Below are 27,588 nucleotides of genomic sequence, written 5' to 3' on the forward strand. Positions count from 1 at the left end.
TCTGTTATGGTTGGTGAAAATTTATGGTTCTAAGTGTGTTTTAACAGAATTTAGGAAAACATTGCAAATCATGAATTATATTGATTTGAAAGCATTTTAAAAACCTGAAGTAGGAGTCTAGCTCCAGTTAAATGTTATTGTCAGGTCAGTCTCTTCTTTGTACTTTAATTTTCTCTTTCACAAAATGGGATTTGTAAAACATTTATGTTAGTTTCTCAAAGTCATTATAAGAACTAAATGAAGTATGTGAAAATCTTTTCCCAAAGTAAAAACTGTTATCTAAATGTAGCAGATTATTATTGTTATCCCCATCATTATTAGTGCTGATGATAGCAGATGACTTTAGCCCTGCACAGATGCATAAAACAGTTTTGATGAAACTTTTCTCTAGTTTGCCAGGTGATAAATACGAGGTATGCCCTCCTGTCTGTAACTTACTGACATCCTTTGTATTTTTATTTTTGTTATTTTATTTCTTTCTAAAAATGACACCAAATTTGCTCTATGGATTTTAGGAGATCAATCTGGTAACAGGCTTGGATTAATTCCTTCATCAGTAACAATGAGTTATAAATTCAGTGAATTTAACAAACCAGGAAAGGATTCCATCTTATTAAGGATAGGCCCCCTAAGGTCCCTGAATGCATTTCTTGCATTGTTGAGCAGAGGACCAATAGGCTCCTTTGGAACAAACTTACTGAATTACAAAGAGGAAATGGTTTATCCTTGAACCATTATGAAATTCAGGCAATGGATGATATTTACCCAAGGCCAATATTGTAACATAAACAGAAAATACTAACTCCTTTAAAGCAATGTGCATTATTTTAATTCATGTAATCATTAAATTAATTACTTACAGATCACAGATCATTTTATTGATGGATTTTAAAGGAAAAGAAATATGCATAAGCTGAATAAGAAGATTAAGAAGATAGGTATGCGTTACATCAGAATGTCCTTCAAATAGACCTGGAAAACACGTTTGTCTAATTAGGGTGCATGACAGCAATCTATGAAACTAGTTCTTTTAAGTAAATAGAGGTCTGCCCCGAGAGGGTTTGGCAGACTATGGTAGGAATCAGTATACTTTCCATGGTCCAAAAAAAAAAATCAGAAATGAATGAATAATTCCTCCTTTCTTAATTTATATGAATTAATCAAATTGCAATTACATTGTCACTTATGTGCATAGTGAAGAGAGTCTGAAAAGGCAATGAAATGCACTCTATTTAATGGACAGGTAGCTTTAGGACACGGGACATATGGGCTTAAATTATGCACTTTCTATGAACAATTCTAGAATAGAGGGCCAAAACATACCCTTTCTCATTTTACACTGTGACCTTTGATTTGCTTTCACAGTACCTGGCATATGAGGACTCTCAAACTGTTCAATCACATGTTGAAAAATGAATGCACTAATGAACACATACTTACATATACAGAAGATACTCCTTACAATGATGGTGAAACACCTATACTGAATAGTCATAGAAGAGCATATGAAACATCAATTTTCATTTAAAAACCCAATACTACAATTAAAATAAAAACATACCCTTTTCCTTTCCCATCTTTGGCTTTGTTCAGTGTTATGTTGGAGCCATGAAGCTGTTTTCCAGAATTTGTTTTTAGAGACTGGGTCTTGGTGTGTCACCCAGCCTGGAGTACAGCAGCATGATAATCACTCACTACAGCCTTGAACTCTGGGCTCATCAAGTAATCCTCCTGCCTGGGCCTCCCAAAGTGCTGGTATTGTAGTAGTGAGCCACCACACCTAATCCCAGAATTATTAAGACAGTATTCTTCAGATATTTTTATTGTCTTCTTTGTTTTCTCTTCTACAGCTTCATATTTGCCCTGCTTACTTCGACTCTAAATCATTTTAACTATTTTGCTTTTTTGCCTTTTTATTTTGAATGCTTCCGTCCCTCAGCTAAAGGTCATAAATTTTAATAAAGAAAATTTGGAAAATTCAAAAATGCAAAAAAACTTCCTATTACTACCATATTGGTGTACTTTCTGCCAGTCTTAAAATATATATCTTTTCAAAGCTTTTAATTTTTAAAGTTATACCACATTTTATCTCTATTTTCAATTTTACTTAAAATATAAGTTTTCCACTGTAATAACCACAGCATTTTCGGTAAAGTAGACATACTGTAGCTACTTAATCAATCCTTATGCTTGGACATTTAAATTGTTTCTACCTTTCAATTATTTTTTAAAAGACTGTGATGAGCATCTTTGTTCATAAAGCTGTTTATCATTATTATTTTGGTATTTAGATTGCTTCCTTGAGACAGCTTCCTAGAATGGGAATAAAGTCACATGTAGTGTTCATGCAAGTGTCTTTCTCAGCTCTGTTTTCAAGAGGAGCTTTTGTAGAGAGCATAGGTAATTGACAGCCTCTAGCTGCTATACCTGTGGATCCACCACAACATTCACACTGAAACCATCCTTCTTCGGGGCTGCTTCTACCCAGTGACTGAACATGTCAGGAATACCAGAACCAGGACATTTCTGCCCAACACTAGATTCTTCTAATGGGTAACTCTGGTTCAAGGACTCCCTGTCAACATGGCTGAGACTTTCTTTTTTGTGTGGTTTAAGGAATAATGAGAAGAAAAAAAGTCTGTACGTGTTCAGTACAGATGCAACTTCTTTTTCTAGAATATATTTTTTTATTATACTTTAAGTTCTGGGATACGTGTGCAGAATTTGCAGGTTTGTTACATAGGTATACATGTGCCATGGTGGTTTGCTGCACCCATCAGCCTGTCATCTACATTAGGTATTTGTCCTAATGCTATCCCTCCCCTACCTCCCCACCACCCAACAGGCCCCAGTGTGTGATGTTCCTCTCCCTGTGTCCATGTGTTCTCGTTATTCAGCTCCCACTTATGAGTAAGAACATGCGGTGTTTGGTTTTCTGTTCCTGTGTTAGTTCACTGAGAATGATGGTTTCCAGCTTCATCCATGTCCCTGCAAAGGAGATGAACTCATCCTTTTTGTGGATGCATAGTCTTCCATGGTGTATATGTGCCACATTTTCTTTATCCAGTCTATCATTGATGGGCATTAAACATTTAAACGTAAGACCTAAAACCATAAAAACCCGAGAAGAAAATCTAGGTGATACCATTCAGGACATAGGCATGGGCAAAGACTTCATGACTAAAACACCAAAAGCAATGGCAACAAAAGCAAAATGACAACTGGGATCTAATTAAACTAAAGAGTTTCTGCACAGCAAAAGAAATTATCATCAGAGTGAACAGGCAACCTACAGAATGGGAGAAAATTTTTGCAATCTATCCATCTGACAAAGGGCTAATATCCAGAATCTATAAGGAACTTAAATAATTTATTTTATTTTTATTTTTAATTTTAATTTTTTTTTTTGAGATGGAGTCTCGCTCTGTTGCCCAGGCTGGAGTGTAGTGGCATGTTCTCGGCTCACTGCAAACTCCGCCTCCTGGGTTCACGCCATTCTCCTGCCTCCACGCCATTCTCCTGCCTCCATGCCATTCTCCTGCCTCCACGCCATTCTCCTGCCTCAGCCTCCTGAGTAGTCCCAGACTACAGGCACCCACCACCACGGCCAGCCAATTTTTTTGTATTTTTAGTAGAGATGCGGTTTCACTGTGTTAGCCAGGCTGGTCTTGATCTCCTGACTTTGTGATCCACCCGCCTCAGCCTCCCAAAGTGCAGGGATTACAGGCATGAGCCACTGTGCCCGGCCAGGAACTTAAACAAATTTACAAGAAGAAAACAACCCTATCAAAACGTGGCTGAAAGATATGAACAGACACTCCTCAAAGGTAGACATTTATGGCTGGCCGCAGTGGCTCACTCCTGTAATTCCAGCACTTTGGGAGGCCAACGCAGGCTGAGCACGAGGTCAGGAGGTCCAGACCATCCTGGCTAACATGGTGAAACTCTGTCTCTACTAAAAATACAAAAAATTAACAGGGTGTGGTAGCATGTGCCTGTAGTCCCAGCTACTTGGGAAGCTGAGGGAGGAGAATCACTTGAACCTGGCAGCTGGAGGTTGCAGTGAGCCGAGATCACACCACTGCACTCCAGCATGGGCAACAGAGCGAGACTCCATCTAAAAAAAAAAAAAAAGAAGACATTTATGTCACCAACAAACATATGAAAAAAAGCTCGTCATCACTGGTTATTAGAGAAATGCAAACCAAAACCACAGTGAGATACCATCTTAAGCCAGTTAGAATGGCGACCATTAACAAGTCAGAAAACAACAGATGCTGGAGAGGATGTGGAGAAATAGGAACGCTTTTACCCACACTGTTAGTGGGAGTGTAAATTAGTTCAACCATTGTGGAAGACAGTGTGGCGATTCCTCAAGGATCTAGAACCAGAACTACCATTTGACCCAGCAATCCCATTACTGGTTATATACCCAAAGGATTATAAATCCTTCTACTATAAAGACACATGCACACATACGTTTATTGCAGCGCTATTCACAATAGCAGAGACTTGGAACCAACCCTGGCTGAGACTTTCTCAGGACTTTCCTGCATGCAGATCTCTTCCTACCAAATGCTTCCTTGCCTTTCTCCTTTCAGAGATGTCAGAAGTGCATCATAGTCGAAGTGCTCTCCTTACCTACACCTCTTCCCCTTTATCATGTATAGATTCTACCCCCACATAATTACCTCATATACCCAATTCACCTTGGTACAAGAGGACCCAAACTGGCACAGTACATAATCATGATTTAGGCCCTTGATACATAGTGCTTAATGGTACTATTGTACACTCCCACTGCAGTGCCTCTTCCAACACTGAATTTTTCTTTTATTGACTTTAACTGATTTGATAGGTGAAAGGCTAGTATCTCACTTTTAAAATTTCTATTACCTTCATCACTAGTGAGATTGCACATACTTTGTTTTCCATTTATATTTTTTAAAATTTATTTGTTTTACTAATACATTCATTAAAAAACTTTACTTATAATTAATAGTTATAATTATAATACTTCTTTTTGTGGCATTTTTGACAGTGTATTTGAATGAGGGTTGCATTCAATACTTATCTACCAGTGTTTGGAGTAAAGTATGTATGTGGAACAAATGTAATGATTACTCATTTACTCAGGCTAAACTAAAACCATGGATGGTATTTATGATTTGCCACCAGCAATAGTGGTAGAATCCACATCTCGTGACTCTCAGGAAAGACAGATAGTTTTAACATTTCTGTAATTATATTGCATATGTGTGTGTGCGCATGCATGTGTGCATGCATCAGTGTGTGTATGAGTTTGCAGTGTTTTTCCAATGAGAGGTAAAGCTTAAAATTCCTTAAGTTGTATTTTATTAATTTCTTTGAAAAATTGTTTTTTTTCTTTTTTTTTTTCCTCCACTATTGTTTTTCCACCTTTATTTCCAAGGTGTCCTGATCATCTGATTCCTATCAGATAGTTAAATTATGCAGGTGCCAGTCTCTGTGTCCCCAAACACACATAGCTAATCAAGAATAAAGCCATTTATTGTAAATTTACCTCTAGAATGAGCCCCCCTTTCTCTGATTTTGAGGATGGATAGATGCTCATTATGATCTGGTAGACAATTATAACATGCACATTTAGAGTGTAGGTGGATAGAAGAGTACTCTGTGTTAGGTGTTAAGACTTTTATTTTACTCATTTAAAGACAAAGATTTAAATGTGCTTGTTTAAATTCAACAAGCCCTTAGAGCCGTGAGGCCTTGGGGGTAAGAGGTGCTTAAAACCAAATAGCAAGGGAGCTGAAGAAGTAATTATATGCCAGATTGAAGATAGAGCTGAACAAAGACTGAGCTGATCTGGGAACAGGGGATGGTAAACTGAATTATGTCCCAGGTATCCACAGGCCGAGAAAGCAGACTGGAAAACATGCTGCTTCGTACATTTTACCAAAGTTTACAAAATGCAATAATTTTCAGATGGTGTACTAATCTTACTTACCCTTCTTTTCTGCATTTTTGCTTTAACCTAATTTTTTTTAAAGAAGAAAATCTTAATTGGAAGGATGTTTTGAGTCAAGAATACAACACTTCATAATGTAACATATATTCTGGATTCAAGGTGGCAGGTAATAAAAAATAATTGGAGTGGAATTTCAATGTCTTTATTTCCCTGAAGACCAGCCTTGAAGAGCTTCCTCAAGTGTGTCTCCTCTTCCTAAAGGTAACATGGTGGGGAAGGGAGAAGGTAGGAATTGCTCTAACAAGATTTTAGTTATTCTAAGTCAGTGTGATTAATTTTATCTTAAAGACTTAAAATGTCCCACATTCCCTAGTCACCAAGAACGTGGTAGGGAGGAGGCAAAGTACACATTCTTTGTTTCAAAGTATTTTGCAGACAGTCTGGTCTATTAAGAACAAATTCTAGGACTAGGTAGTAGGGCTTAGAAGTTACCATGACCCAAATTGATTTTTTCATTTCTCTTAAAGTTGATGGTTCATTTTTTGATGAAAGTAGAAATCGTATCTATAAAAACCAATTTTGATAGGCCTATCAAATCTGACCATAAAACAGAAAGCTATTTTACATTCTACAAACATATTATTAAATAAGCTTACTATGAGTATACAAGTACTGTATGCATTTTTACCTATGAAAATCTTTTTAAAACTGAAGAAATTTTGAAACTTTTGTGATGATAATTAACAATTATATGTTAAAAGCCAGTATGGAAGCCTATTTTGTCATAACATTATAACAAGGCAACAAGTTTTAACTGAACAATGGATTCCTGAGCTTCTAAGCAAATGCATTTCGACCTGTTATTTTTCACTATATGCAAATTTAGAAGAGACTCAGTTTATCATGACCTGTATGATACCTCTTAGAATGTTAAAAAGAAAAAAAAGGATAGGAAGAGGAAGGGCCACAGTACACATAAATCTTGCCTGCAGCTTCCACTAAAGTTACTCTGGAAAGTAACTTAAGGAAAAGAGATGATTAATTTATTTATTTAAATTTGGTGCTATTTGTTAATCCACAGCTGTGTTCTAGGCACAGATACTATGGTTCAAAAATATATAAGGAAAATACCTGATTTGGAGGAGCTTATTTTCAGTGGGAGGTAAAGGAGGAGGAAAAGGATATCAGAAAAAGGCATGAGCAATTTCAGAAAAGAGCAAAGTGCTGTGGCAGAGGTAAGCATAGATTTGAGGAATGTTGGGCAGCAAAGTAAAGAAGGCTTTCCTGAAGAGGTCGCAGCTAAATTGAGGTCTAAAAGATGAAGAGGACTCTGCCAGGGCAGAGTCTAGAAATGGGGAAAGTTGGGGAAGGTACATTTTAGGCAGTAGGAACAATGCTGGTGCAAAGATCCATAGGTGTAGGGTTTCAACAGATCAATAACTCGATGAGATTCATGCATTAGGGACCTAAGAGTGACAGAAAAGGGCAAGTACATAAGGGGTTCTTGTATTCTAAGGTGGGGTATTCCAGAGATGGAGAGGTGCTGGATTAATGCTGCATTTACCTTGACCCTTTCCTGTGCTATTAGTAGGGAAGGAAGGAAGGATGGTTCTGAATGCAGTGCAACGGAGGTAGCAAAAAATTGATCTGATGACCTTTATTTTCTCATTGGGATAGAGAGCAGATTGCTTTGCTGATACCGAAGGGGGAGGGGTAGGTGGAATAGAAGATTTAATAAAAGTGGGAAATTTTGAAATAGATGTAAAATATACTAAAGTATAAACAGATGATTAGGGAAACTTGGAAGGATTATTAAGTAACATTTGGGGCCCAGCTAAGTTTGGGAGCTCTAGATGTGTAGTGGTTATAATCTGTGAGTGTATGTGACCCACTTTAGCTGTTGCAGTTGTAGGAGTGGAGAAAGCAGATAGCTGGACTGCTCTAGGCCTGGGTTTTCACCTATGTTGATGCTCTTCCTGTTTCCTTCCACCACTCACCTCTTGTCACAGAAGACTGCTTATTCCTGATACTGTGACTGTCTGCCTGAAGGCATTTTTTGTGTGTGGCTGCTGAGCAGATTTGGCTCACAGTGTTGGGCAGGCCTAAAGTACCAAATAGTTACTGTCACTAGAAAAAGACTTAAGCAAATAACTGTTAGCAAGTGGGTGGATTACACTATCATCCTTACCCTTCACATGGGATAACTGTGAAGCATGTTCGATACTGTTTTCCAGAGTATCCCAGTAGGACTAAACTCATTTCCCATAGCAGTAACTTGCTTAGTAATTGTACTCTTTTTTGGCTTTGTCCCTGTTTCATTTATGGCTGTGTAACAAACTACCCCCAAATACAGGAACTTAAAACAACAAAGATTTGTTATTTTTTACAAATCTTTGGGGTGCCCAGGCTTAGATTAGTAATAGCTTGGGTCACTCATGTAGTTGCACTTTACTGGAAGCCTGTCTGGGTCAGGAATGACTATGATGGCTTTACTTATGGGTTTTAGGCCTCAGTGCAATGTATAGAATCGCTGGGGTCTGTCTGGGCCTGTCTCTCCCCATTGCTTCTCGTCATTCACTAATCTAGTCTGAGCTTCTTTACATGGTATCTGCATCTAAGGAAAGCAAAAGAAGAGGCTGCCAGGACTCTTATAGCCTTGGCTTAGAACTAGCATAGCGTCACTTCTGCTGCAATCTATTGTTCAAAAAAGGGTGCAAGGTCAGTGCAGATTCAAGAGCGGGGGAAACAAACTCTGCCTCTTGATGGGAAGAGCAGCATGCTAGAGAAAGGGTTTGAGGAACTATTGATGGTTATCTTTGCAAACATTCTATCTTATTTCCCTTTTCCGCCTTACATCCTTTCTCCCTTACCAGTGTTTCATGGGGTTGTTTCCCAAATAAATTATTTGTACTAAAATTCTCATCTTAGATCTATACTAAGAGAGCTTGGTAAGTGAGATAGGAAAACCAAGAAGTGAACTGAAATTATTTCTAAGAAAATAGAGTGATAGCTTATGTACGGGCTCTATGCTGGGTGACAAAGACAATGTAAAAGGAGTTGCAAGAGCAGAAAGCTAGAGAGGCCTAGGGGTTGATAATATCTGTGATGTCAAACAATTGGATATGATAAGTTTGGCAGGGTGAGAAGGCTGGCAGGAAAGGAGACTATGATTCTAGGTCCAGCAGTGGCAGAATGTACCTTGGGAGACTCCAAGGAGCAGAAACCATGGATCAAAGACAAGATTTTGTTGATCAGCCTGTGGACAGGCTACTGCTATCACCTTAGTGAGGCTCACCATTTTTGAAATAAATTCTGTGGATTGGATATTAGGCAAACACTCCTTCAGCTTGTTGTACAGGTTACAGGTGATCCATAACCCTACATCTGAAGAGGAGGTGGCCATTAACACAATCAGTGCAAAGGCCCTGGCAAAGTCAAGTTGCCCAGAAACAGCTTCAGCAGAATTTCCTGCCTACCAGAGCTTTATTCCTAAAAAAAATTATACTTTTAATATCTAGGACTTCAACAAAAATAGGATGTCTGGGAATGAAGAAAAGCTTCAGAGTCAGATTGCAATCAAGTTGTGCTACCAGTTAGATGACATGTGGCATCACAAAAGCATTGGGATTTTTGAACCTCACTTCTTTTTTGTATTATATGGTGTTAACACCCCATTTGATTTAATTTAAAGTTTTTGTATTGTTTAAGACTTTTAGTGGGTGCTTGTAGTTGGTTGACATTTTTGAAAAAATCAAGTTGTAAACTTTTATTACAAATTAAAAATGAAGTGCTTAAAAATCTCAACTTGACATATGAACCAATTTAAAAGCTTTTAAAGGTATGTTGAGAAAAACCAAACTAAAAAAAAAACACACAAAAACAACAACAACAAAAACCTTTGTTATTACCAAAAAGACATGTCTTTAGGTAAAAATAATTTTAAAAACCCCATGCTTCATAGATAATGCAGGTAGTTCTGGTTATCTGATCAGGGCAAAAAGCAAGCACTTAAGGTCTTCAGCATTTCTTTCCTGCATTTCTTATTGCTGTAATTTCATATTCATTTCTCCTTGTTGGATGACTAAACTGGATGATGGTGGAGATGGTAAACCGGCATTTACTCAACCTTCTTCTGCCTTGGGTGCAGAATTCTTGACTGGTGTACTGGTTGCTGTTGTCTCCTTGCCATGTTGTGGTTTAGGGTTTTCTGGGCGTCTACATAGATAATTGGGGTTTTAGCAGCACCGAAGTTGAGGTCGCTGCTGATATTGGGTCTCATCTTGATTTTCTTTACTCTCTTCACTGCTGTCCTCTCTAGGCTGGCTTTGGCAATGAGGTTCCCTGAGGAATCGTGGTCTATAAACCATACACATATCCTGCTTCACTGGCCTACCTTGTGCTCCTGCACCCCAGTTGTTAGCACCTGCCGTCGCTGCTCCCTGCAAGGGAGGGTTAGAATATGGTGGTCAATTTCCGTAGGGTCTCTGCCTGTAGTAAGGCAGGAACCTTCGCCTGCAGCAGGGCCGGCATTGTTGGGCCGAGCCTAAGGGAGCACTCTCCCGTCCTTCGTTCTTTTCTACACTCTCACTATTCTGGTAATTCTGCTGGTAATTGCCCGAGGACCACATGGATAGCGTCAATGATGGTTAAGGTCAGCTGCATACTTACTGCTATGAACTGGACTCCACAGGGGCCTATAACATTTGCTGCCTCCGCACCCTTTTCTGCTGCAACATCATCAAACTCCACAGTCTCTCCGTGTCCTACACTGCTAAGGTACTTCCTGGGGTTACTCTTCTATATAGCATTATGCTGTACAACTGCATCTTCCTTGGTGCCATTCCCATAGATGAAACCATTTATTTCTTACATTGAACCATTTTACTGTTCCCCAAATCTTCCTTGCGGTGATCTTATCCCCACCAGCAGGCGCCGCCTGTGAGGTCGCCCTTGCCACTGCTCCCTGCACCGCTGCAGGTGGTGCCGGCTTGGGGTTGGCTGCCTTGGCGTCTTTGCTCAGGGTTGTGGTTGCTGTGATGGTGACCTGCTGGCTGCAGGGTTGTGGCTCCTTCTAGGGTGACGGTAACTAGGCCGGGGGCGGTGGTGGGGCTGCTCAGGGCTCTCTGGGTTCCGCTCTCCGCTCCTGCTACCGATTGAACTCAAGTTTCACTTAAATAATAAAACATTATCTAAGTGCCTAGCACAAAATAGGATATAACGGAATATTATTTCCCCTTCTTCCATTTTTTTCTCCTTTATAAAGTGAGATTTATAAACAAGATATAAGGTGCCTCGTCTTTCAGCTGTTGTAGCCTGTTTCTGAAGAAGCGCAGCACATGTTTTTCAGTGTACCGTGCCCTGGTGACCTAAAGTTCCCTCCGTTTCCCTAAGTTCCCTCCGTTTCCCTTAGCTGTTACTCGCTACTTAGTAGTCACTTAGTAGTGATTGCCCAATCTTAGGCAATGTGGTGTTTTGTTTGTTGTTTGTTTGTTTGTTTGTTTAAATGGAAGGCAGGATTTTTTTGTGCTTGGAAGGTAGTTGGCATTCATACAGATTTTGGCAAGAAACAAGCTTCATCTGAACTCTGTTGTACTCTTATTCATTTTGTTAAAACTGATATTCAGATGATTAGAGTTATATTCAAGTAAGAATAAGGGAAACTTCTACTATATAATTTATGTTTGTAGACTTTTGTGAATCGTAAATTAAACTTGGAAGCTCTTGGCTAAAGAATGTGTCTTTTCATTTCAAAGGAAGGAGTTAAAATTCTTATTCTTGTTATTAGCGTGATTATAGATTAATTCACTCATATTGCCTTTTCAAAACAAAATGAAGACCAGTGATACCCAATTCCAAACATTTCACATTTAAATAAAATGATTTACAAAGCATGCAACTCAGTTTGCACATATGAACTGTGTAAGTACCTCTTTATGTGACAGAAGTTGTAAGTAGAAACTGGAATGTAATTTTGTCCTTATCTTCAGGTTTAATTTAGCCTGCCAGAATCTGTAGACAGGTAGAAATTATTACATTTTATAGTAATTTCCTTTTATATTGACATGATCATGAGATGGGAAACTAGAAGAAATTCAGAATTCCTTCATCTATAGTTATGCTCTTGCTGTGTTGTCATCTTGGAATTCCCTTCTTCCCACAACAGAATACTCACTTCCTTTCTCTCCTTTCTCACCTCCCCCAGTTGCACAGAATCACCCTTGGGTCCTGGCCTTCTGCCCAGTAGTTGGACCCTATTTTCCAGGTAGGCACATATTGACCTTCAACTGACTGCTAGTTTTCTAGGTCCACCTCTCTGCTTCTGTTTTTTCAGGCTCTCTTAACCATGTAGTAGTCTTTTCTTCCCTGGATAGCACTGATGCACTGCATGCTGTGTAGTTGGCCACCTCCTGCAGTGTGATTCAAAATAGCTTAGTGCCCTGCATGGAGCAAAGCCTGAGGCACAGGACTTTCTGTGTCCCTCTATCATAGTACTTACCTCTTACTGCAATGCATTATATTATGTATGTATATATGCCTTTTAGTATGTATTTATTCTGGCATATTATAAACTCATTAAAGCAGATACAAAATTCTTTTCTATGTGTATGTGTCTCACAGAGGACAGTACACCTTGTACCAACTAAGTGCTTAATAAATGTTTATCTGAGTGAATGTAATTCCAGCAAGTTGGAAAGAGCATTGTATTGTTTATCCTGGTTTTTGTTCATTTCTTTGTTTCTAAGCAGAAGTTTTTATAAGAAGATAGATCTAAAGTTCTCAGAATCCTAAACAATATTGCAGCATCTTTTTCTTGAAATTTACAGCACATTTCTCATTGCTTAATTCTCCAAATTTGAAATTACTTTTAACATACCATTCACAAAATTGTCTCACTCACCTCAAGTACAGATGTAAACAAGCTTCTTAACTCTGTAGTTAAGACAACATCAGATGTCAGTTGATGATTTGCTTGAGATTGTGTGTGGGAGTCTACATTTTTAATTTTTTTGCACTTGTGTGAAAGGCATAATGTGTCTCTCCTGAAATATTTTCTTTGGGCCTGAGATCTGAGGAATTTGCCAAATCTATTTTTTAGAAATTATACAAGAATCTTTCCATCATTGAAGAACCTAGAAATAAAGTTATGTAGTTAGAGAATTTTACACCTGGAAAGCAGAAACCATATGTTCCAGCCTCACATTTCACATGAGTAAACTGAAGCCTAGATAGGTGAAGGGACCTGTCCAAAGTCTCATAGTTGCTTAATGGTGGAACCATACTTTTTAAGGGTGTTTTTCACTATAACCTAATCGTGTTACGTCCAGGGGTATATCAAAGGAGAAAACAGTTTAATGAAATTATTTAAAATGATAGATTTCTTAGAGAGATTATATTCTTACTGAGTTTTAAATAAGATTTGTTTTCCTTGCTGTTTGAGGTTACCATGTCCTATAATGCATCAAGTCTGAAAATGCATTTATAAAATAGAGAGGTATGGACTCTATTTTTATCTATAAGGTGAATGTGCTTTAGCTTCAGGTTTTTTTAAATTTTACATTTGGATGTGTGCTTATTTTTAATTTAGAAAATATAATTTGGTTGGGAACCTAATTATTACCAGTTCTTGAGAGAGTTCTTCAATCTTTGAGATGTGATATGCATTAGTGTAAATCTTGGCATAACTGTGGACATAAATTCTTCAATTGTTTTTTCCTTCTTTGGTTCTGGGATCTGATGAAGAGTGTTGGTTTTGAAACTTTTGAGGCCAGGTATGGTGGCTCATGCCTGTTGTGAAACTAAAAAATCCGAGACAGGTCTCAGTCAATTTAGGAAGTTTATTTTGTCCAAGTTAAGGATGCGTGCCCATGACACAGTCTTAGGAGGTCTTGATAACATGTGCCCAAGATGGTCAGAGCATAACTTGGTTTTACACATTTTAGGGAGGCATGAGACATCAATCAACATATGTAAGATGAACATTGGTTTGGTTCGTAAAGGCAGGACAACTTGAAGCAAAAGCAGGACAACTCGAAGTGGGAGGGGGCTTCCAGGCCATTGGTAGATTAGAGACAAATGGTTGCATTCTTGAGTTTCTGATTAGCCTTGCCAAAGAGGCAATGAGATATGCATTTATCTTAGTGAGCAGAGGGATGACTTTGAATAGAATGGGAGGCAAGTTTGCCCTAAGCAGTTCCCAGCTTGACTTTTCCCTTTAGCTTAGTGATTTTGGGCCCCAAGATTTATTTTCCTTTCACGCTATAATCCCAGCACTTTGGGAGGCCAAGCAGGGAGGATTGATTGAGCCCCCAGACGTTCAAGACCAGTCTGGGCAACATAGTGAAACCGTGTGTCTACAAAAAATAAAATAGAAAATTAGCCAGGTGTGGTGGTGTATGCCTGTAGTCCTAGATACTCAGGAGGATAGCGTTTGAAATTGCAGTGAGCTATGATCATGTCACTGCATTCCAGCATGGGTGACAAAGTCTGGGTGACAGATTGATTGTTAGACAATATGAACTATTGACTAACATTTTTTCTACTTCCAAAACATTTGGGTATTTGTTATATATAAATTTTACTTGCATTCTTAGCTATTTGATGACACATATTTCTGTAAATGTACTTATTACCTACTTTATTGCCTCTTCATCTGCCTTTGTTCAGCCCTCTCCCAGAAGCAGGGGACATGTTTCTAATTTTTTTTGGTTTTTATTCAATTTTTATTTGTATCTCTTGGTACTTTTTTAAAGCCTTCTGTTTTCTGTTTCTCTGTAACCTTCTGTTCTCAAGATTAGTAATAATACAAGAATTTTGCTTCTTGTGTGGAGAAATAAACTTCCAATCAAACAACCAGCCTGCAAATAGTAGCTATAAACTCTGGACAAAAACAAAAAATAAAAGCAAAGCATAACAAAACACAATACAACTATCTAAAGGTTTTGGAGAATGGATAAGACTAGAGAAATATTAGAGGAGGTTCAAACTTTGTATTAAGCAAATGTCATGAGATGAAGTGAGTTTCACATTTCTGAGGCTTTTTCTGAGGGCATCTCCAATTGCAGTGGCAACATGGGACAATTAAACTCCAAGAGAAAGCCCTTGCTTTCTCTGTAGGCTGTAGGAACTCTGGGAAGGAATGGGGATGTCAGAGAATGAGGAAAAACATAGGAAAGTAAAGAGACAGAGATGGGAAATTGTGTGTATAAATTCTGTCTTAAGTCTTTGGCTGACCCCTAAACTGCACATGCACAGGGCAGACTGAAATCAATCCACACTGAGATCCAAAAACCACAAATTTTTCAATATGAGATTAGCCAAATTGATGTCCCATGAGAACAAAGATATTAGCGCTCTTTGGCTCAATGTGACACAATCTGGAGTATCCACAATTAACATTGACGATGTCTAAGTTAAAACCCATAATTGGCCAGGCGCAGTGGCTCACGCCTGTAATCCCAGCACTTTGGGAGGCCAAGGCGGGCAGATCACGAGGTCAAGAGATTGAGACCATCCTGGCTAACATGGTGAAACCCCGTCTCTACTAAAAATACAAAAATTTAGCCAGGTGTGGTGGTGGGCACCTGTAGTCCCAGCTACCCGGGAGGCTGAGACAGGAGGATTGTGTGAACCCAGGTGGCGGAGGTTGCAGTGAACCAAAATCATGCCACTGCACTCCAGCCTGGCAACAGAGTGAGACTCTGTCTCGAGACAAAACAAAACAAAAACAAACAACCAAACAAACAAAAACCCCATAATTACTTCAACCCAGTAAAATGTTACCCTTTCTTAAGGATAAAGAAAATCAACAGATGACAATCTTAAAATCACCCACATGTTGGAATTACTAGGCAAGAAAATTAAAGCAGGTATTAAAACTGCGCTTTAAGAGATGAAAGGGAATATGGTTGAAATGAACAAAAAGATAGGAAATCTCAGCAGAGAAATAAGAAATTATTAAAAGAACCAAATGGGCCAGGCATGGTGGCTCACACCTGTAATCTCAGCACTTTGGGAGGCTGAGGGGGCGGATCACAGGGTCAAGAGATCAAGACCATCCTGGCTAACATGGTGAAACCCCATCTCTACTAAAAATACAAAAATTAGCTGGGTATGGTGGCACGTGCCTGTAATCCCAGCTACTAGGGAGGCTGAGGCGGGAGAATTGCTTGAACCCAGGAGGCAGAGGTTGCAGTGAGCCGAGATTGCGCCATTGCACTCCATCCTGGCGACAGAGCAAGACTTCATCTTAAACAAAAAGAAAAAAGAACCAAATGGGAATTTTAAAACAGAGAAATGTATTATATTTAATAAATAAATTAGTAGGATTAACAGTATAATGGAGGAGGGTTGAAGGAAAAGTCATTGAACTTAAAGATAGATCAATAGAAATTATCTAATCTAAAAAGGAGTGAGAAAAAAGAGTGGATAAAAAATAAGCAGAATCTCAAAAACCAGAAGTACAATTTTATTTATTTTTTATTTAAAAATATTTAATTGACAAAGATTGTATATAGTGAAAGTGTGCATTGTGATTGTTTTATGCATACATTTCTCAGTGATTATCACAATCAAGTTAATTCACACATTCTTCACCACCTATTCTGTACATTAGATCCCTGGAACTTGTTCAACTTATAACTGAAATGTTGTACCCTTTAATCAACATCTCCTTATTTTCTCCACCACCATCCCCTGGCAATCATCACTCTTTCTGTTGCAATGAGATTCACCTTTTTATATGATTTCATATAAGTGAGCTCACAGACTATTTGTCTTTCTATATCTTGCTTATTTTACTTAGTATAATGTCTTACAGGTTCATTCATGTTGTTGAAAATGACAGGTTTGATTATTTTTTATGGCAAAATAATATTTCATTGTGTATATGTATCACATTTTCTTTATTCATTTATCCGATTTACCCATTGATGGATACTTAGGTAGTTTCCATCTTTTGGGTGTTATGAATAGTGCTGCAATAAGTATGAGGGTACAGATATCTCTTAAAGATACTGATTTCATTTCCTTTGGATATAAATCCAGAAGTGGGCTTGCTGGATCATATGATTATTCTATTTTGAATTTTTTTAGGAAACTCCATACTATTTTCCATAATGGCTATACCAATTTACATTCCCACCTACAGTGGACAAGTGTTTTCTTTTCTCCACATTCTTGCAGGTATTTATCTCTTAGCCCTTCTGACAGGCATGAGGTGATATCTCACTGTAGTTTTGATGTGCATTTCCCTGATGATTATTGATGTTGAGCACTTTTTAATATACTTCCTGCCCATTTGTATGCCGTCTTTGGAAAAATGTCTGTTCAGGCCTTTTTCCCATTTTTAAATTGAGTTATTGTTATTATTATTTTTTTGCCATTGAGTTGTGTGAGTTCTACGTACATTTTGAATATCAGCCCTTCATCAGATACATAGTTGCAAATGTTTTCTCCCATTCACTAGGTTGCCTTCTCAGTTTTTGTTTCCTTTGCTGTGCAGATGGTTTTTAGTTTGTTGTAGTTCCACTTTTTTTTATTTTTGCTTTTGTTACCTGTGCTTTTCGTGTCAATATCCAAAAACTCTTTGCCAAGACCAATGTCAAAGAGCCTTGTTTTACAGTTTTGGATCTTACATTTAAATCTTTAATTCATTTTGAGTTAATTTTTGTGTACAGTGCAAGACAAGGATCCAGTTTGTATTTGAGTATCCAAGTTTCCCCAAAACCACTTATCGAAGAGAATTTCCTTTCCTTATTGTGTATAGTTGGTGCCCTTACCAAAGATTAGTTAACCATAGAAGTGTGCATTTATTTCTGGGCTCTCAATTCTATTCCATTGACCTAGGTGTCTGTTTTTATGCCGGTACCAAACTATTTTGATTACTGTAGCTTCGTAAGACAAATTGAAATCACGGAGTGTGATGCCTCCAGCTTTGTTCCTTTTCAAGATTGCTATGGCTATCTGTGATCTTTTGTGGTTCCAAACAAATTTCAGGATTCTTTTGTCTATTTCTGCAAAAAATGTCATTATAATATTGATAGATTGCATTGAATCTGAAAATGCTTTAGATAGCATGGGCATTTTAAAAATAGCAATTCTTTCAATTCACGAATGTGCAATATTTTTACACTTGTTTTTGTCTTCAGTTTCTTTCATCAGTGTCTTAGAGTTTTCAGTGTACAAATTCTTCATCAACTTGGTTAAATTTATTTCTTAGTATTTTATTGTATTTGATACTATTGTAAGTGGAATCGTTTTATAATTTGGATATCTGTCCCCACAAACCTCATGTTGAAATTTGATCCCAATGTTCGCGGTCAGGCCTAATGGGAGGTGTTTGATCGTGCGGGTAGTTTGCTCATAAGTGGTTTGATGTCCTTCTTGATGTATTGAGTGATTTCTTTCTCTGTTGGTTCCCATGAGAGCCGATTGTTAAAAAGAGCCTGGCAGCTCCCTCTTCTTTCTCTCTTGCCTTGTAATCTCCACACACTGGCTTCACTTTACCTTCTGCCATGAGTGGAAGCAGCCTGAGCTCTCACCAGGAGCTGGTGCCATGCTTCTTGTACATCTGGAAAAGCCATGAGCCAAATAAACTTTTTCTCTTTATAAATTACCCAGCCTTCGGTAATAAGCAATGCCCACAGACTAAGATGGATCGTTTTCTTAATTTCTTAGAGAGTTCTTTATTAATGTATGGAACTGCTACTAATTTTTGTATGTTACGTTGTATCCTGAAACTATTAGGTTCATATATCGTTTCAACAGGTTTTTTTTTTTTTTTGTCTTTTCTTTGCTGGAGTCTTTAGGGTTTTTCTACATATAAGATTATGTCATCTATAAACAGAGACCATTTAACTTCTTCCTTTCCAATTTTTTTCTTGCCTAATTGCTCTGGCTAAGAATTCCAATACTATGTTTAATAGAAATAGTGAGAGTGAGTATGCTTTTTCATTCCCAATCTTAGAGGAAATGCTTTCAGCTTTTCACCACTGAGTATGATGTTTTCTATGGGATTGCCATATATGATCTTTATTATGTTGAGGTACCTTCCTTCTGTACCAAATTTGTTGAGGCTTTTTATCAAGAAAGCATTGATTTTTGTCAGGTGCTTTTCCCGCACTGTTGAAATGATCATCATATGATTTTTATCCTTCGTTTTGTTAATGTGATGTATCACATTTATTGATTTGTGTATGTTGAACCATCCTTGCATCCCAGAGATAAATCCCACCTGATCTTGGTGTATGATCCTTTTAATGTGCTGTTGAATTTGGTTTGGTGGTATTTTGTTGAAGACTTTTGTATCTATATTCATCTAAGATATTGCTCTGTGATTTTCTTTTCTTATAGCACTCTTTATATATATATATATATGTATTTATTTATTTATTATACTTTAAGTTCCAGGGTACATGTGCAAAACGTGCAGATTGTTACATATGTATACATGTGCCATGTTGGTGTGCTGCACCCATTAACTCATCATTTTCATTAGGTATATCTCCTAATGCTATCTCTCCCCCATCCCCCCACCCCACAACAGGCCCTGGTGTGTGATGTTCCCCTTCCTGTGTCCAAGTGTTCTCATTGTTCAATTTCCACCTATGAGTGAGTGTTTGGTTTTTTGTCCTTGCAATAGCTTGCTTATGGTGTATATCCATCTTGTAGCACTCTTATCCACCTTTGATATGAGAGCAATGCTGGCCTTGAAATGAGTTAGGAAGTATGTCATTCTTGTAAACGTTTTGGAACTGTTTGAGAGGGATGGGCATTAATTTTTTAAAGCTTGGTAGAATCTGCTCATCAAGACATCTAGTTCTTTCGCCAGGCACGGTGGCTCATGCCTGTAATCCCAGCAATTTGGGAAGCTGAGACACGCAGATCACTTGAATTCTGGAGGTTGAGACCAGCCTGGCCAACACAGTGAAACCCCATCTCTACTAAAAATACAAAAACTAGCTGGGTGTAGTGGTGGGTGCCTGTAATCCCAGCTACTTGAGAAGCTGAAGCAGGAGAATCACTTGAACTCAGGAGATGGAGGTTGCAGTGAGCCAAGGTCACACCATTGCACTGCAACCTGGGTGACAGAGCAAGACTTTGTCTCAAAAAATAAAAGTCATCTAGTCCTGGGCTTTTCTTTGATGGGAGAATTTTTTATTACTGATTCAATCTCCTTACTTGCTATTGATCTGTTCAGAATTTTATTATTTATGATGCAGTCTTTGCATCTTATATGTTTCTAGGAACTTATTTTTTACTAAGTTATCTAATCTGTTGGAATATAATTGTTTAATGTAGTCTTTTTTTAATCCTGTGTATTTCTGTTCTATCATTTTAATTGTCCATTTTCCATTACAAAATTTTAAATTCGAGTCTTCTTTCTTTTTTTTTCTTGGGTAATCTAGCTAAAGATTTATCTGTCTTCAAAAAACGAACTCTTAGGTTTACTGATCTTTTCTATTATTTTTCGATTTCCTATTCCATTTATTTCTGGTCTAATTTTTAATATATCCTTATTACTGCTAGCTTTGTGCCCTTAGTTTGTTCTTTTTTTAATTTTTTGAGGTGTGAAGTTAAGTTGTTTAAGATTTTTCTTCTTTTATTAATGTAGGCATTCATTGTTATGTCCTTGCCTCTTGTGTGCTCATTTTCATTTGTTTAAAGATATTCAAGATTTTGGTTTTGATTTCTTCTTTTACACATTGGCTGTTAAGAAATGTATTATTTAATTGCCACATATTTGTGATTTTTTAACTTTTATTTTTTCATTTTTAATTTCTCCTTTTATTTATTTCTAATTTTATAATGTAGTCAGAAAAGATACTTGAGATAATTTTAGTTTTTTCTAAATTTGTTAAGATTTGTTCTGTGGCCCAACATCTGATCTATTTGGAGACTGTTCCATGTGCACTTGAGAAAAATGTGTATTCTACTGCTGTTGGATGGAATGTTCTATATACGTCTGTAGGTCTATTTGGTCTGTAGTACTTTTAAAGACCACTATTTCCCTAGTGATTTGCTGTCTATATGATCTATCCATTTTTGAAAGTGGGATATTGAAGTCTTTTACTATTATTGTACTGCTGTCTATTTTTCCCTTCTGTTAACATTTAGTTTATATATTTAGATTCTCTAATGTTGAGTGCATGTATATGTGCAATTTTTTATGTCCTCTTAATGAATTGACCACTTTATTATCATTTAATGACCTTCTTTGTGTCTTCTGATAGATTTTGACTGAAAGTCTATTTTGTCTGATACAACTATAACCACTCCTATTCTCTTTTGGTTATCATTTGAATGGAATATCTTTTCTCATATCTTCACTTTTTGGCTCTGTATCCTTTCGGCTAAAGTGAGCCTCTTATAGGCAGCATATTGTTGGATTTTACATTTTTGTTTTCTGTTGAGCCACTCTTTGTATTTTGATTGGAGAATTTAATCCACTTACATTTAAAGTAATTATCAACAAATAGGGACTTAGTATTGCCCCGTTTGTTAATTGTTTACTGACTGTTTTGTAGTTCTTTTTTTTTTTTTTTTTTTGGAGACGGAGTCTTGCTCTGTCACCCAGGCTAGAGTGCAGTGGTGCAATCTCAGCTCACTGCAAACTCCACCTCCCGGGTTCAAGCAATTCTCCTGCCTCAGCCTCTGGAGTAGCTGGGATTACAGGTACCTGCCACCGTGCCCAGCTGATTTTGTATTTTTAGTAGAGACGGGGTTTCACCATCTTGGCCAGGATGGCCTCGAACTCCTGACCTCATGATCCACTCCCCTTGGCCTCCCAAAGTGCTGGGATTACAGGCATGAGACACCATGCCTGGCCTGTTTCGTAGTTCTTTTGTTTCTTTCTTCCAATCTTGCTGTCTTCTTTTGTATTTTATTCAATTTTTGCTTTGATTCATGTCTCTATTTTTTGTGTCTACTAGAGGTTTTTTCCTTGTGGTTACCTTGAGGCATATATAACACATCTTGTAGTGACAACCATCAAATTTAAACTGATAACAACTTAATTTCCATTGCATACAAAAACTCTATACCTTGCTTTTCCCCCAGCCCCCCACTTTATTGATATAACATTTTATACCTTTTTATATTGTGTATCCATTAACAAATATTCTAGCTATAGTTGTTTTTGATACTTTTTGTCTTTTATCTTTTATACTAGGTTTAAAAGTGATTTACAAGAGAGAAATTGTCCATCCCAGTGGTTGGAACTCAAGTATTGACAAACTTCACCACTATGGGCTAAAATTCTCTGGGGTCCTAAATAAACTTTAAGGCAGTCTGAGCCACAAGGACTGCAACTCCTAGGCAAGTCCTAGTGCTCTGCTAGGCTTGGAGCCAGTGGATGCAGGGGTCATATGACCTAATGAGACACCAGACAGGGTGGCCAAGGGAGGGCTTCTGCCACCCCTCCTCTGACACCAAGCAATGCAATTGGCAGCTCTGAAAGAGACTCCTTTCTTCCACTTGAGGAGAGGAGTGACGAGTAAACAGGACTTTGTCTTGCAACTTGGATCCCACTCAGCCACAGTAGGATAGGGCACCAAGTAGAGTCTTGAAGCACCCATTTTAGGCACTATCTCCCAGATAACATTTCTAGATATACTCTGGGCTAGAAGGGAACGTGCTGCCTTGAAGAGAAGGACCCAGCCCTGGCAGGATTCATCACCTGCTGACTAAAGAGCCTTTGGGCCTTTCCTAATCAGCAGCAATATCCAGGCAGTACATGTCATGGGCATTGAGTGGGACTCTGAAACATGCTGGCTTCAGGTGTGATCCAGAACATTCCCAGCTGTGGTGGCTACAGGGAGAGACTACTTCTGCTTGAGAAAAACAGATGGGAGAGAAAAGGGGACTTTGTCTTGCAGCTTAGATGCTAGCTTGGCCATAGTGTTGTAGAGCAGGAAATGGGCTCTTGGGGTTCCTGAATCCAGGACTTGGTTCTTGAATGGCATTTGGGGACTTTCCCTAGGCTAGAGGGGAGCTCACCACATGGAAGGATGAGTCCCAGGCCTGGCAGCATTCTCCACAAGCTGACTGAAGAACCTTTGGGTCTTGAATGAACATTGACAGTAGCCTGTTAGTACTCTCCATGGGCCTGTGGCAGTGGTGTCCAAGGAAAGAGACTTCTGTGCTTGTGGAAAAGACTTGTCTTGTGGCTTGCGTGCCAGCTCAGCTGCAGTAGAATGGAGCACCAGGTAGATTCTTAAGGTTTCTTACTCCAGGCCCTGGATCTTAGAGGGCCTCTCTGGAACCGTCTGGGGCCGGGGGAATTCGGTGCCATGAAAAAAAGGACACAGGCATGGCTGGTGTTGGTAACTGATAATTGTAGAACCCCAGGGCCTTGGGTGAATGTAGGTAGCAGCAAAATAGTGGTTATAGTGGGCCTTCTGCAAGACCCAGTGCTGTGCTGGCCTCAGGTCAGACCCAGCACAGTCTCAGTGGTGATGGCCACAGGGGAACTTGTATTATGTCTCCCCCAGCCAGCACCAGGCAGCTAAGAGTCACACACACACAGAGACTCTGTTTGGGAGAAAGTAATGGAAGAGAACAAAAGTCTCTGCCTAGTAATCCAGAGAATTCCTCCAGATCTTGTACAAGACCACCAATGTGGTAATTCTGTGAGTCTGTAAGAGTCTCAGTGTAACTGACCCTGGAGTGCCCCCAATGTAGACACAGCTGCATTGACCAAAAATTTAGTCACAATAAACAAGTCCCTTTGAATACCTAGAATGCTTCCTCAAGAAGAATGTGTACAAACAAGTCCAGACCGCCAAGACTACAATAAATACCTACTTCTTCAATGTCTAGACATTAACAGACATCCACAAGCATCAAGACCATCCAGGAAGACATGACCTCATCAGGCAATCTAAATAATGCACCAAGAATCAATCCCAGAGAGACAGAGATAATGTGACCTTTTAGACAGAATTATCGAAGAAACTCAATAAAATTCAAGATAACATAGAGAAGGAATTTAGAATCCTATCAGACAAATTTAACAAATAGATTGACACAATTTTTAAGAATCAAACAGAAATTCTGGAGGTGAAAAATGCGGTTGACACACTGAAGAATGCAGCAGCAGCCTCTTAACAGGAGAATTAATCAAACAGAAGAAAGAATTAGTGAGCTTGAAGAAGGGCTGTTTGAAAACATATTTAGGAGACAAAAGGACAGAATAAAAAAGAATGAAGCATGCCTACAAGATACTCAAAAGGGCAACAGTTATTGATCTTAAAATTGAGGTAAAGAGAGAGATAGAGGTAGAATGTTTGTTCTGAGGACAATATCAGAGAACTTCACAAACCTAGAGAAAGATATAATTATTCAAGCACAAGAAGGTTAAAGAACACCAAGCAGATTTAACCTAAAGAAGACTATCTCAAGGCATTTAATAGTCAAATTCCCAAAAGGTCAAATATAAGGAAAGGGATTCTAAACGTAGAAAGAGAAAATAAACAAATAACATACAACAGAGTGTCTGGCATCAGACTTTTCAGTGGAAACCTTACAGCACAGGAAAAAGTAGCATGACATACTTAAAGCGCTGAAGGAATAAACTCTTACCCTATAATAGTATACCTGGTGAAAATATCCTTCAAACATGAGGGAGAAATAAAGACTTTCCCAGACAAATAAAAGCTGAGGGATTTCATCAATATCAGACCTGTTCTACAAGAAATGCTAAAGGGAGTACTTCAATTAGAAAGAAAGGGATGTTAATGAGCAATAAGAAATCATCTGAAGGTACAAAACTTGCAGTAACAGTAATAATATTATTACTATTACATAGTACCTAATAGTACTAGTACTATGTACATAATATGTACATAGAAAAACAGAACATTATAATACTATAATCATATTTGTAAGTATACTTGAAATATACTGATATCATACAATACAGATTTCAAGACAAAAAACTATAAGAAGAGATAAAGAAGTTCACTATATAATTATAAAGGGGTCAGTTTAGCAAGAGGATATAACTGTGAGTAAATATACACCCAGCACTGGAGCACCCAGATATATAAAGCAAATATTATCAGAGCTAAACAGAGAGATAGACCCCAGTACAATAACAGCTGAAGACTTCAACATCCCACTTTCAGCAATGAACAGATCATCCATACAGAAAATCAGCAAAGAAACATTGGACTTAATCTGCACTATAGACTGAATGAACCTAATAGATATTTACATAACATTTCATCCAATGGCTGCAAAATATGCATTTTTGTCATCAGCACATGGATCATTCTCAAGGATACCTAAGACTACAAAACAAGCTTTAAAATATTCAAAAAATTGAAATAATATCAAATATCTTCTCTGATCACCATGGAATAAAACTAGAAATTAATAATGAAGAATTGTGGAAACCATACAGAGACATGGAAATTAAACAGTATACTCCTGAATGATCAGTTGGTCAATGAAGAAATTATGAAGGAAATTTTAAAAGTTTTTTGAAATAAATGATAACGGAAACAACATATCAAAACTAAGAGAGAAGTTTGTAGTGATAAGTGCCTACATCAAGAAAGTAGAAAAACTTTCAATAAAAAACCCAACAATGCATCTTAGAGAACTAGAGAACTCATTTTCAACACAGGTGGCAAGAACATACATTGGGGACAGGGCAGTCTCTTCAATAAATGGTGCTGGGAAAACTGAACACACATATGCAGAAGACTGAAACTAGACCCTTCTCTCTCATTATATACAAAAATCAAATCAACATGAATTAAAGACTTAAGTCTAATACCTCAAACTATAAAACTACTGAAAAAAAAAACACTGAGGAAACTTTCCAGTACATTTGACTGGGCAAAGATTTCTCAATTAATACCCCATAAGCACAAGCAACCAAAGCAAAAATGGACATATGGGATCACATCAAACTGAAAAGCTTCTGCAGATGTATGTAAAAGACAATTCCAGTGCACAGCAAAGGAAACCATCAACAAAGTGAAGAGACAACCCACAGAATGAGAGAAAGTGTTTGCAAACTGTCCATCTGACAATGATTAACAACCAGAATATATAAGTTCAGACAACTATATACCAAATAATCCAATAATCCAAATAAAAAATGGGAAAAAGATTTGAATAGACTTTTCTCACAAGAAGACATACAAATTGCAAACTGGTATATGAAAAAGTGCTCAACATCATTGATCATCAGAGAAATGCAAATCGAAACTACAATGAGATATCATCTCACACCCGTTAAAATGACTTACATCCAAAAGACAAGCAATAATGGGTGGTGGTGAGGATATGGAGAAAAGCGAATCTTTGTACACTGTTGGTGGAAATGTAAATGAGTATAAGTACTATGGAGAACAGCCTGGAGGTTCTTCAGAAAACTAAAAACAGATCTACCATATGGTCCAGCAATCTGACTGCTAGGTATATACCCAAAACAAAGGAAATCAGTGTATTGAAGATATATATGCACTTTCATGTTTATTGCAGCACTAGTTACAATAGCTAAGATTTGGTAGCAACCTAAGTGTCCATTAACAAAAGAATGGATAAAGAAAATATGACCCATATATGCAATGGAGTATTATTCAGCCTTAAAAAAGAATGAGGTTCTGTCATTCTTTTTTCTGTGTCAGTGAGGCACAGAAAGACAAACTTAACATGTTGTTACATATTTCTGGGAGCTAAAAATTAAAACAATTGAGCTCACAGAGATAGAGAGTAGAATGACAGTTACCAGAGGTTGGGAAGGGTAACTGGGGAGTAGGAGCCGGGGAAGTGGGGATGGTTAATGAGTACAAAACAATAGCTAGAAAGAAGGAATAAGATCTAGTATTTGGTCACCCAACAACGTGACTAGTCAAAAATAATTTAATTGTATATTTTAAAATAACTAAAAGAGTGTAGTTGGATTCTTTGTAACACAAAGCATAAATGCTTGAGGTGATGGATACTCCATTTGCCTTTATGTGAGTATTAGGCATTATGGGCCTATATCAAAATATCTCATGTACCCCATAAATATATATACTTAACTATGTTCCAAAAACATTAAAATAAAAAGTTTAAAATTATACCTAATAACAAATAATAAAGAGATAAATAACCCTATTAAAAAGTGATGTGCGTATTACCATTTCAGTATTAGAGTATTCTGAATTTGACTATATATTTATTTTTACCAGTAAGTTTTATTCTTTCATATAATTTTATTTTATCGTCTAGTATCCTTTTATTTTCACTCCAAGAGCTTTCTTTAGCATTTCTTCTAAGTCTTGTGATGACCTCCCTCAGTTTTCCTTTGTCTGGTTATGTCATTATCCCTCCTTCATTTTTGAAGAACAGCTTTTGTGGATATACTGTTTTTATTTGGCAGGTTTTTTTTTTCTTTTAGCACTTTGAATCTATTATTCCATTCCCTCCTGGCTTACAAGGTTTTTCTTGAGAAATCCACTGATGGTCTTTTGGATGTTCACTTATATGGAACAAGGCTCTTTTCTTTCACTACTTTCAAGATCTCTCTTTGTCTTTCACTTTTGACAATTTGGTTATAATATGTCTTAGAGCATTCCTGTTTGGGATCTCTCTTGGAAGCCTTTATGCTGCTTGAATCTGAATGTCCATATGCCTCCCAGGAT

The 27,588-nt window shown here is 37.7% G+C and overlaps 1 protein-coding gene and 1 pseudogene across 8 annotated transcripts in view; one reads left to right on the plus strand and one right to left on the minus strand.

Moving 5' to 3' along the window:
• ZBTB20 (zinc finger and BTB domain containing 20) overlaps positions 1-27,588 on the plus strand; it is a 787,576-nt gene that overhangs the window by 162,234 nt on the left and 597,754 nt on the right. The window lies entirely within an intron of this gene.
• The window catches only part of LOC116467418 (Y-box-binding protein 1-like), an 87,449-nt pseudogene continuing 70,014 nt past the window's right edge, over positions 10,154-27,588 (minus strand).

Source organism: Hylobates moloch, unplaced genomic scaffold (assembly GCF_009828535.3).
Source record: "Hylobates moloch isolate HMO894 unplaced genomic scaffold, HMol_V3 SCAFFOLD_4, whole genome shotgun sequence".
In the NCBI taxonomy this organism is placed as follows: Eukaryota; Metazoa; Chordata; class Mammalia; order Primates; family Hylobatidae; genus Hylobates; species Hylobates moloch.